This window comes from Lolium perenne, chromosome 1 (genome assembly GCF_019359855.2).
Source record: "Lolium perenne isolate Kyuss_39 chromosome 1, Kyuss_2.0, whole genome shotgun sequence".
In the NCBI taxonomy this organism is placed as follows: domain Eukaryota; kingdom Viridiplantae; phylum Streptophyta; class Magnoliopsida; order Poales; family Poaceae; genus Lolium; species Lolium perenne.
In genome coordinates, this window is record NC_067244.2 from 461,414 (window position 1) to 472,802 (window position 11,389).

Consider the following 11,389-nt stretch of genomic DNA (forward strand, 5'->3'; position numbering starts at 1 on the left):
CTTCTCCCCATTGTGCTTAATTGTCGGATCTTGTGAGCTGCCTAACATGATCAAGATCATCTATCTGTAATTTTATATGTTGCGTTTGTTGGGATCCGATGAATAGAGAATACTTGTTATGTTGATTATCAAAGTTATGTCTATGTGTTGTTTATGATCTTGCATGCTCTCCGTTACTAGTAGATGCTCTGGCCAAGTAGATGCTTGTAACTCCAAGAGGGAGTATTTATGATCGATAGTGGGTTCATGTCTCCGTGAATCTGGGGAAGTGACAGAAATCTCTAAGATTATGGATGTGCTGTTGCCACTAGGGATAAAACATTGGTGCTATGTTCAAGGATGTAGTTACTGATTACATTACGTGCAATACTTAATGCAATTGTCTGTTGTTAGCAACTTAATACTGGAGGGGGTTCGGATGATAACCTGAAGGTGGACTTTTTAGGCATAGATGCATGCTGGATAGCGGTCTACGTACTTTGTCGTAATGCCCAATTAAATCTCACTATACTCATCATAATATGTATGTGCATGGTCATGCCCTCTTTATTTGTCAATTGCCCAACTGTAATTTGTTCACCCAACATGCTGTTTATCTTATGGGAGAGACACCTCTAGTGAACTGTGGACCCCGGTCCAATTCTCTATACTGAAATACAATCCACTGCAATACTGTTCTACTGTTCTCTGCAAACAATCATCATCCACACTATACATCTAATCCTTTGTTACAGCAAGCCGGTGAGATTGACAACCTCGCTGTTTCGTTGGGGCAAAGTACTTTGGTTGTGTTGTTCAGGTTCCACGCTGGCGCCGGAATCTCTGGTGTTGCGCCGCACTACATCCCGCCGCCATCAACCTTCAACGTGCTTCTTGGCTCCTACTGGTTCGATAAACCTTGGTTTCATACTGAGGGAAAACTTGCCGCTGTACGCATCACACCTTCCTCTTGGGGTTCCCAACGGACGCGTGCTGTACGCGTATCAGGGACCGGGCAGGCCGGCGTGGGATCCGGTCAACCGGGCGGCAAACCGGGAAGTTCGCAAAAATCCGGTTTGGCCCCGGTACGATAAATCCGTTCCGGTTGCCGCCCGGTCAACCGGGCCAGGGACCGGGCTGGCCAGTCTGGAGGCCGGTCTAACCGGGCGCTGGACCGGCCTGGACGTCGACTTCTCCTCTCGCGCATGCCTCCCGCTCCTCCCTCGCGCGTCCATGAGATATCTTCATGTCCAGCTCCATGTCCAGCTTCACGTCCATCTTGACGTCCGTCTTCATGTCCAGTTGCTCCTCTCCTCGTGCGATGCTCGTCTCCTCTTGATACCTGATGATACATAAGTAATAGGACTTAGGCAGTATAAAGTTCTCATCAATCAAAGTATCGTTTAGAAACAAGTTCACCTGTTGTTTAAGTAGCTTCGCACGAGCCCTTGTAATTGGTCCAATCCGAACTTCATTGGACTTGAGCTTCACAGCAGGTTCATCTTCATTTATCAATGACGGAGGTAGTGGTGTAGTAGGGATGTCCTCATCATCTCCCCCCCCCCCTTCAAAAGGCGTCGACCTCGACGCTCCAAGGTCTTCTCCGTCATATGGTGTCAAATCAGCAACATTGAAAGAATTACTGACACCAAACTCATCAACTGGAAGATCTATCGAATATGCATTATCATTGATCTTGGCCAGCACTTTGTAAGGACCAGCACCACGAGGCTTCAACTTAGACTTCCGCAGCTTTGGGAACCTATCCTTGCGAAAATGTACCCAGACCATATCACCAGGCTTGAACAACATCTCTTTGCGCTTCTTATTCATCCTTGCAGCATTGCTCTTGCCTTTCTTCTCTATCAACTCTTTAGTCTTCACATGGATTTTTCGCACAAAATCTGCCCTCTTGGATGCCTCCATATTAACTCTCTCATGTATGGGCAAAGGCAACAAGTCAAGTGGAGTAATGGGTTTGAAACCATACACCACCTCAAAAGGACACAGCTCTGTGGTAGAGTGTACCGCCCTGTTGTAAGCAAACTCGACATGCGGCAAACACTCTTCCCACTCCTTCAGGTTCTTCTTGATCATGGATCTCAACAGTTGTGACAAGGTTCGATTCACCACCTCAGTTTAACCATCAGTTTGGGGATGACAAGTAGTACTGAACATTAGCTTTGTCCCCAGCTTTCCCCAAAGTGTCTTCCAGAAGTAGCCCATGAACTTCACATCACGATCAGAAACAATAGTCTTCGGGACTCCATGTAGTCGAACAATCTCCCTGAAAAATAGGTTAGCAATATGCGACGCATCGTCGCTTTTGTGGCAGGCAATAAAGTGTGACATTTTAGAAAATCTGCCCACTACCACAAATATAGAATCATGGCCTCTTTTAGTACGCGGCAAACCCAACACAAAATCCATGCTAATATCTTCCCAAGGTGTAGTAGGTGCCGGTAACGGAGTATACAAACCGTGAGGCTTCAGCTTGGACTTGGACTTGTTGCAAGTAATACACCTCTTCACATACCTGTCCACGTCCCGCCTCATCTTTGGCCAATAAAAGTGGTCAGCTAGCATGAGTAGCGTCTTCTCACGCCCAAAGTGACCCATCAAACCTCCAGCATGTGATTCCTGCAATAAGAGCAAACGCACAGATGATTCTTTGTCGAGTAGCGCTTGTACTTGCTTCTGTATCTCCTTCGTTTCTTCGGGGTTCGTTCTATATGGCGCCCGATTGGGTAGCGAAGCTCCGGGAATCAAGTCAATTTGATGCTCAATACCTCGCAATGGTGGAAGTCCTGCGGGTACCTCATCCGGAAACACGTCGCCAAATTCCTGCAAAACATTAGAAACACCAAGAGGAAGAGGGGTCATGTCGTTAGAAACCAAAACCGTACCTCTGTACAAGAGCACAAGAGGCATGGTTGTAGGATCCTCACTAAATTCTCTCATGTATTCTTTGGTGGCTAATGAGACTAAGGAATTCACTCTCTTGCTTTTCGTTATATCACTCACAACATTACAATTCTCTCGCCTATCTAAAGAAGCATCCTCCAAGTTCACTTCAACTTTCTGACGAGATTCATTGACAATTTGCTGTGGTGTCATAGGCTGTAAGTTGATTTTCTTGCCCTTGAACTCCAAGTGATATGTATTGGCACGGCCATTGTGTTGCACAGAACGGTCATAGAGCCAAGGCCGACCCAATAGAAGGTGACACACCGTCATAGGAACCACATCAAAATCAATGCAATCCTTATACGGTCCAATAGCAAATTCAACACGCACCATGTGGTTTACCTTCATCTCACCATTGTCGCTCAACCACTGAATATAGTATGGATGCGGGTGCGGTAGATACTTCAACTTCAGCTTGGTACACAACTCCTTGCTTGCTAAATTGCGGCAACTCCCGCCATCAATAATGACCTTGCAAGCCTTGTCAGGACCAACTAAAGCCTTTGTTTGGAACAAATTGCAGCGCTGAGTAGATGCACTAGGCAACACATTAAGAGCACGCTGCGACACAACAATGGTGCGAGCATCAGACGGATATGCATCTTCACCATCAGTGGCATAGTCATCATCTTCTGGAGCATTAGGATCAACATCATCTCCAGTCTCATACTCATTGTCCTCATTGATAATCATAAATTTACGGTTAGGACAATCTCTCTTGAAGTGACCTTTGCCACCACATGTGTGACAAACCATATCACGGTTACGCGTAGTAGACACATTAGAGCCACTCGTACTTGCAGCAGATTCGGACTTCTTTGTGTTAGACACATTGGAGACCGGCTTACTAGGTGGAGTAGAGTAAGGGGCGGAGCGTGTCGAAGGCGCCGGCGCCGTAGATGGAGCCGCGTGGGGTGTAAAACGCCCAGCTCCTGTAGCTCGTCCTTTGATCTTTGCTTCGTCAGCCAACTGTGATTCAGCTTCTCTTGCATGATGTAACAATTGATTCATATTGGTGTAGCTGTAGTGACGAACAATGCCTTTGATATCATACTACAAACCATTTAGAAAACGCTGCATTGTCATCTCAAGAGACTCACGGACACGGCCACGCTGCATAAGCATCTCCATGTAGTATTCATCCACAGTCTTCACACCTTGTCTCAATAGAGTCAGCTTATCATATATATTCCGCAAGTAATTTGTAGGCACAAAGCGAGAAGTCATCGCCTCCTTCATGGCACGCCATGTACGTATAGGTTGCTCACCATCCTCGTCTCGGTTACGAACAAAAGCATCCCACCAACGCAAAGCATAGCCATCAAATTCAGAAGAAGCAAGCTTGAGCTTCCTATCTTCAGTGTAGTGCGGATGTAGATTCCATAGCTTCTCAATCTTGAGCTCCCAAGTGAGGTATTCTTCAACATCAGCACCTCCTTCAAACTTGGGTATTGAGAATTTGGGCTTACCCAATCCATCTTCCTCATCGTGTCCACGACCAATGCGGCCAAGTGGAACCCAACCGCGAGCACGATCACCACGAGGCGCACCACGAGCATTGTGTGCGTCATCGTGAAGCTCAGGATCTTCATCATCGTCTTGTTGTTGTCGTGCGGTCAAGTAAGCGCAAGTCAGTAAGACTGCGTTGTATATCCGTCGTTTGATCTTGCATCCTTGTGATGGTCGCACTTGTAGCATCCAGCTTCTGGGAGATCTCTTGGACCATCCCTTTAAGCTCATCATCCTGAGCGCGGAATTCACGTCGCATCTCATTACGAAGAGCCTCATACTCCCTCCATGTCATCAAATCCGCGGAGTTCTTGTTCTCCTGGTTAACAATTTTCTCATCACTAGCAGACATGGTTAGTAGGTTAGTGCACTAAATCAAAAAGATATGGTGGTACTCTCACAACTCACTCAAAACTGATAAGAAAAGGAGATCTTACCGTTCCAAAGTAAATTAGTGTTGCTTACCACTTGTAGTAACAACTAGTGCACGGATGTAGCGAAGCGAATATCAAGGGTATAAGAACAAATCACACGACAAAGCAGGATATATGTGGGGCTGTAGGTAGGCTACCTATTTGCACCAATAACAAGCTCTAGCGCTGACCGTAGATAACCAATGATACTCACACAAGGCGATATAATGGGGCAATGCAACTATATGTAGGAAAGGTTGCAATGCACGGGAGAGACGCTAGCAAAGCTCAACGAGACAGGCACAAGATTGCTCAACTACGGGTGCAGTAAAGTAAACTTAGGCCTTCAATTTATTCAACTAGCACTTCACTTTTCTTTTGGGATTTTTCTTTTTGTATAACACACGCAGCTATGTAGCTTTTTTTGCTTCTTTTCAATTTTCTCTTTTTTTTGATTTTTATGACACAACTCCTTGATAACATGGCCAACAAGATATGCAAAGCACCAAAACCCTAATGAGCAGCCTGTCGAGCGGTAAAACTAGTCTCTTCTGGGGAAGTTCCTAGTCACTTTATATCGAGAGGCTGTGTCTATGGGAACAAGCATACTGAACGCTATGTGGACTCAGAGTAACAAAAACTGAAACTAGATGATAATAGAGACTCAAACCCTAACAATACTGGATGAAAGATAAAGATACGCAAAAACAACTACGAAAAGCAACCAAAACTCGAAATTAGTGCAATCTAAGGCTATGGCAAACCCTAACCCTAATATTTTTGGCTTTTTCTGGATAGGAAAACACTCACAACTCAACTATGGGGTGGATTGTGGATGGCTTACCGAGGAAAGCTGGAAATCTGATACCAAGTTGATAAGGGGTGGCCCGATCTTCTCAGTAAGCAACGGTGGTGATGATGATCACGGGGTGATGGCAGCGGAGAAACACGACGATGTAGTGGATGATAACTTGTATGACGCAACGAGATCTCTCGATTGGTCCTTGTCGCCAATGCAACAGCTCTCAACCCTGCAAGATATTCGCAACTCCACACACTTGCGCACGTAGCCGCCGACCACGAAGCGGTAAGTTGCAACTGTCTAATTCCCAATGGAACAGCAGATCACACAAGACTTTTTCAGGATCTACACAATATCAAGCAATATGGTGTAGGGAATTCAATAGTTTTGCAGAGCAAACAACTAAGAACTAGGGTTTATCTTAAACGTGGTCTAAAGCAGCTAGGGGGTCGTCCAAGGCACTTATATAGGCGTCCGGGACGAGTTCTGGTCGAAAAATACAAGTAAAACCGACCCAGAAAAGATCTGGTCGAGACAGACTCGGACAAGTCCGGTCTGGAATCCGGTCAACCGGGCCAGGGACCGGGCAGGCCGGCGTGGGATCCGGTCAACCGGGCGGCAAACCGGGAAGTTCGCAAAAATCCGGTTTGGCCCCGGTACGATAAATCCGTTCCGGTTGCCGCCCGGTCAACCGGGCCAGGGACCGGGCTGGCCGGTCTGGAGGCCGGTCTAACTGGGCGCTGGACCGGCCTGGACGTCGACTTCTCCTCTCGCGCATGCCTCCCGCTCCTCCCTCGCGCGTCCATGAGATATCTTCATGTCCAGCTCCATGTCCAGCTTCACGTCCATCTTGACGTCCGTCTTCATGTCCAGCTGCTCCTCTCCTCGTGCGATGCTCGTCTCCTCTTGATACCTGATGATACATAAGTAATAGGACTTAGGCAGTATAAAGTTCTCATCAATCAAAGTATCGTTTAGAAACAAGTTCACCTGTTGTTTAAGTAGCTTCGCACGAGCCCTTGTAATTGGTCCAATCCGAACTTCATTGGACTTGAGCTTCACAGCAGGTTCATCTTCATTTATCAATGACGGAGGTAGTGGTGTAGTAGGGATGTCCTCATCATCACCGAATAGTTGACGGTATTGTTTTGAAGTGCTTGGATGAAGATCAAGCAAGAGTCGCTATGGAAGATGTACATGAACGTATTTGTGACATCCATCAATCGTCAAGATGAAGTGGTTGTTCTCAAAGGTGATTACTTGAAGAAGTTCTACCAAGGTGGCAACCAACCTGAACATAAATGGCCGATATAGAATTATCGTACTGAGAACCAATGGCCGATGGAGTGTTTACATCATCCTGAGCAAAATATGGAGCAAGTTATTTTCTGGCACGCAAGCTCTGCCAGAAAACAGGGGGCATGTGTTGACACTCGTTTTGGACCGATAGCTAATCAAGGATAGAATCCCGCTGTGACAAATGAAAATAGATAAGGCGCAATTGGAAAGATTCAATCGGCGAGTTTTTATTGCTCATTGAGAATACATCATGTCCACCATGTCAAGTTTTGCTATGATCCGGCTTAATAGCCGATTATGCTAACAGTCAGAGGTAACCTCGAGGATCAAGATATGAAGGCTTACATTAGTGCTTATTTAAGATGACCTCAAATGAAGAAGTGATAGAAACGAAAGTTCTGCGTCTCGTCGAAATAAACAACTTTGATTTTTGGATCATCGCGATCCGAGATAGTATGCAACCTCTGGAACGAATGCACTTTATCAGACATGGAAGGTTCCGGTCTCTGGTCGGGAGCGTAAAGAAATCAAACGTGCATCTGCGAACTGCACAAACATTTTCACGTTCGGCCGATTTTAAAAGTCAATATTAACTCAGATGGAAAAGTGTTCTACATGAAAGTTCTTCGTTTTTTTCAAGACGAACAACTTTGTTGTTTACCAGATTTTGATTTGAGGTCGTTTACGGCCTCAAAGTTGTCCCGCAAGGTACTGCTAGTTTTAAACCGAACAGTTTTGGAAAGTTCGGTTCAAACCATCCGAATTGGACCTAGTTTAGGGTTTTGGACGTGAATCCAACCCTATTTCTTGCACGGAAAGTCCAGTAGCTCCTTATATACTTGAGGGGTACAGGCTGATTGAAACAACACCAATCGAACAAACCAAGCTACTACTTTTTCGTGTTCATCTACTTTTATCTCTCTTCCCTTCTATCTTTCTTCTCGTTTTTCGTTGTTCTTCAGGATTGGAGGCTGCGAATCCACGAGGTCCTACGGGTGGTCAGGCCGACCTAGGGCAGCCCATAGCCGCCGCAAGCCCTGACGGGGTCCCTCCCGTGCGAGCGGGGTTTCGGGTCTCAAAAGCGCTCGCTGGACTGTCTTGCGTACCGCGCTTCCGGCGAGCCTCCCTCGGCGCGTGTTGTCGCGCATCGCACTCGGCGTCGAGGGTACACGGCGACGTGTTCGTGTGCGAATAATCAAGGGCAAAACAAAAGGCCCTAGGGTATTGGTCAGAAGCAATGTGTCCCATCCAAATGTCTTTCCAAAACAAAACAGTTGTGCCATCACCCACCTGACAAGAAGCTATGCCTCTGAATACTGGGGTAAGTTTGAAAATATCTCTCCACCAAAAATACTGGGGTAAGAACACACATCTTATGAACAACCACAATTTTGTTTCGAATTTTTTTACACATGAAAATTTGAATTTTGAGATTGTATTACTAGATATTCTCCCGTGGTTGAAAATGCATATGTGAGCACTTGGTTAATTTTTTTATGAAGAGAATTTCCTAATCTCGTGAAGATACCAATTACACTCAACCTCAACCTCTGCAGCAATGAAATTTCCTCAATACATTAGAGATGCACACAACCATACTACAAAAATGGGGAAATAAAAAAAGAGATCGTGTTACGGTGATCAAAATCTTGTAGCTGCAACACAAACCACTGCCAATACATAATCGGAGTCCGTGATCACAAAACAATGTCTTCGATAAGGCTATTGCTAGGCACAACCAATTAAAGCCAGACCATGGATTTTAACGCTGGAGCAAGCCCTCTGATACGTCTCAAACGTATCTATAATTTCTTATGTTCCATGCTACTTTTATGATGATACTCACATGTTTTATACACATTATATGTCATTATTATGCATTTTCCGGAACTAACCTATTAACAAGATGCCGAAGTGCCAGTTCCTGTTTTCTGCTGTTTTTGGTTCCAGAAAGGCTGTTCGGGCAATATTCTCGGAATTCGACGAAACGAAGACCAAACATCATAATTCACCGAGACGGACCAGGACACCGAAGGAGAGTCGGAGGGGAGGCCTGGGGCCCCCACACCATAGGGCCGCGCGGGCAGGCCCCTGGCCGCGCCGGCCTATGGGGAGGGCGCCCTGGTGCCCCTCCTGCGCCGCCTCTTCGCCTATATAAGCCCTTTCGACCTAAAAACGCGATACCGATTGACGAAACTCCAGAAAGACTCCAGGGACGCTGCCACCATCGCGAAACTCCAATTCGGGGGACAGAAGTCTCTGTTCCGGCACCCTGCCGGGACGGGGAATTGCCCCCGGAGTCATCTCCATCGACACCACCGCCATCTCCATCGCCATCGCTGTCTCCCATGATGAGGAGGGAGTAGTTCTCCCCCGGGGCTGAGGGCTCTACCGGTAGCTATGTGGTTAATCTCTCTCTCATGTACCCCAATACAATGATCTCATGAATTGCCTTGCATAATTGAGATCTATATGATGAGCATTGTATCACTATTAGTCTATGTGCTACTCTTGTGATGTTATTAAAGTATTCTATTCCTCCTTCACGGTGTAATGGTGACAGTGTGTGCATCGTGTAGTACTTGGTGTAGGTTATGATCATAATCTCTTGTAGGTTATGGAGTTAATTATTACTATGATAGTATTGATGTGATTTATTCCCCCTTCATAGTGTAAAGGTGACGGTGTGTATGCTATGTTAGTTCTCGGTCTAAATTGCAAAGATCTATTATGCTCTAAAGGTTACTTAAATATGAACACCGAATGTTGTGGCGCTTGTTAACTCCGGCTTGAGGGAGCTCTTGTAGCCCTACACAATGAATGGTGTTTGTTATCAAACAAGAGTATGTGTAGCACAAGTGAGGAGAAGTTATTTATTTATTATGTGATCAATGTTGAGAGTGTCCACTAGTGAAAGTAGGATCCCTAGGCCTTGTTTCCAATACTGCAAACCCCGTTTATTTACTGTTCTGTTGCATGTTTACTCGCTGCCATCTTTATTTCAGATTGCTATTACCACTCATATTCATCCATATTACTTGTATTTCACTATCTCTTCGCCGAACTAGTGCACCTATACATCTGACAAGTGTATTAGGTGTGTTGGGGACACAAGAGACTTCTTGTATCGTGATTGCAGGGTTGCTTGAGAGGGATATCTTTGACCTCTTCCTCCCTGAGTTCGATAAACCTTGGGTGATCCACTTAAGGGAAACTTGCTGCTGTTCTACAAACCTCTGCTCTTGGAGGCCCAACACTGTCTACAGGAATAGAAGCGTGCGTAGACATGAAGCTATTTTCTGGCGCCGTTGCCGGGGAGGTAAGGTAAAAGGTATTCACATCCTCCGACTACTAAGCTATTTCCTAGCACTGTTGCCGGTGTGTGAGTGCTCGAAGCTATTTCCTTTAGATCCTGCAATTGGATCTTTTTGTTTCTTGTTTTTATTTTTCACTAGTTAGGCATAATGGAAAACAACAATGAGCTTTTTAATCTATTTCCTGAGTTAAGATATGAATTGTTTGATGCGAAAATTAAAAAACCTATGGAACCTTATCTTCATGATAGTAGCAATGTTATTAGTATGAATGCAATTACTGCCAATGCTATGGAAAAGTCTAAGCTTGGGGAAGCTAGTTTATATAAAAATAATCCTTTTTGCTCCTCAGCTTTGGAAGAAATATTTTGCTCTGATAATGCTTTATCTCCCATATGCGATAACTCTAATGATGCTTCTGATATTTTAAATCCACCTGCTGAAAGTATTTCATATAAAATACCTATGAAAATTATTGAACATGTTATGGATAACCGCTATGAAGGGGATGGAACTGTCCATCCTGGAGATCATTTACTGTTTTTGCATGAATTATGCGGGTTATTCAAGTGTGCAGGTATCTCTATGGATGAAGTTAGGAAGAAACTATTCTCTATATCGCTGTCTGGTAAAGCGGCGCATTGGTATAAATTGCTGAAGAATGGGGATTCTCTTGATTGGAAGGATATTGTGCCTCTATTTTACTCTAAATTCTATCCTCGAAGTGAAATTCACAAAGACCGGAACCGCATATATAATTTCTGGCCTCATGATGGAGAGAGTATTGCCCAAGCATGGGGAAGATTGAAGTCTTTAATGCTCAAATGCCCCATTCATGAGCTTCCTGGTAATATCATCATTGATAATTTCTATGCAAGACTTTCTTTTCAGGATAAAACCTTGCTGGATACTACTTGTTCTGGATCATTTACACGCAATGAAGAAGAGTTTAAAAGGGACCTTCTTGATCGGATTTAGGAGAATACTAAAGGATGGGAGAACAACAAAGGTAAAGAGTCAGGTATAAATTATGATTATGAATGCATTGAAACTTTTATGGATACTGATAAAATTAGAAATATGAGTGCTACTTATGGTCTTGACTC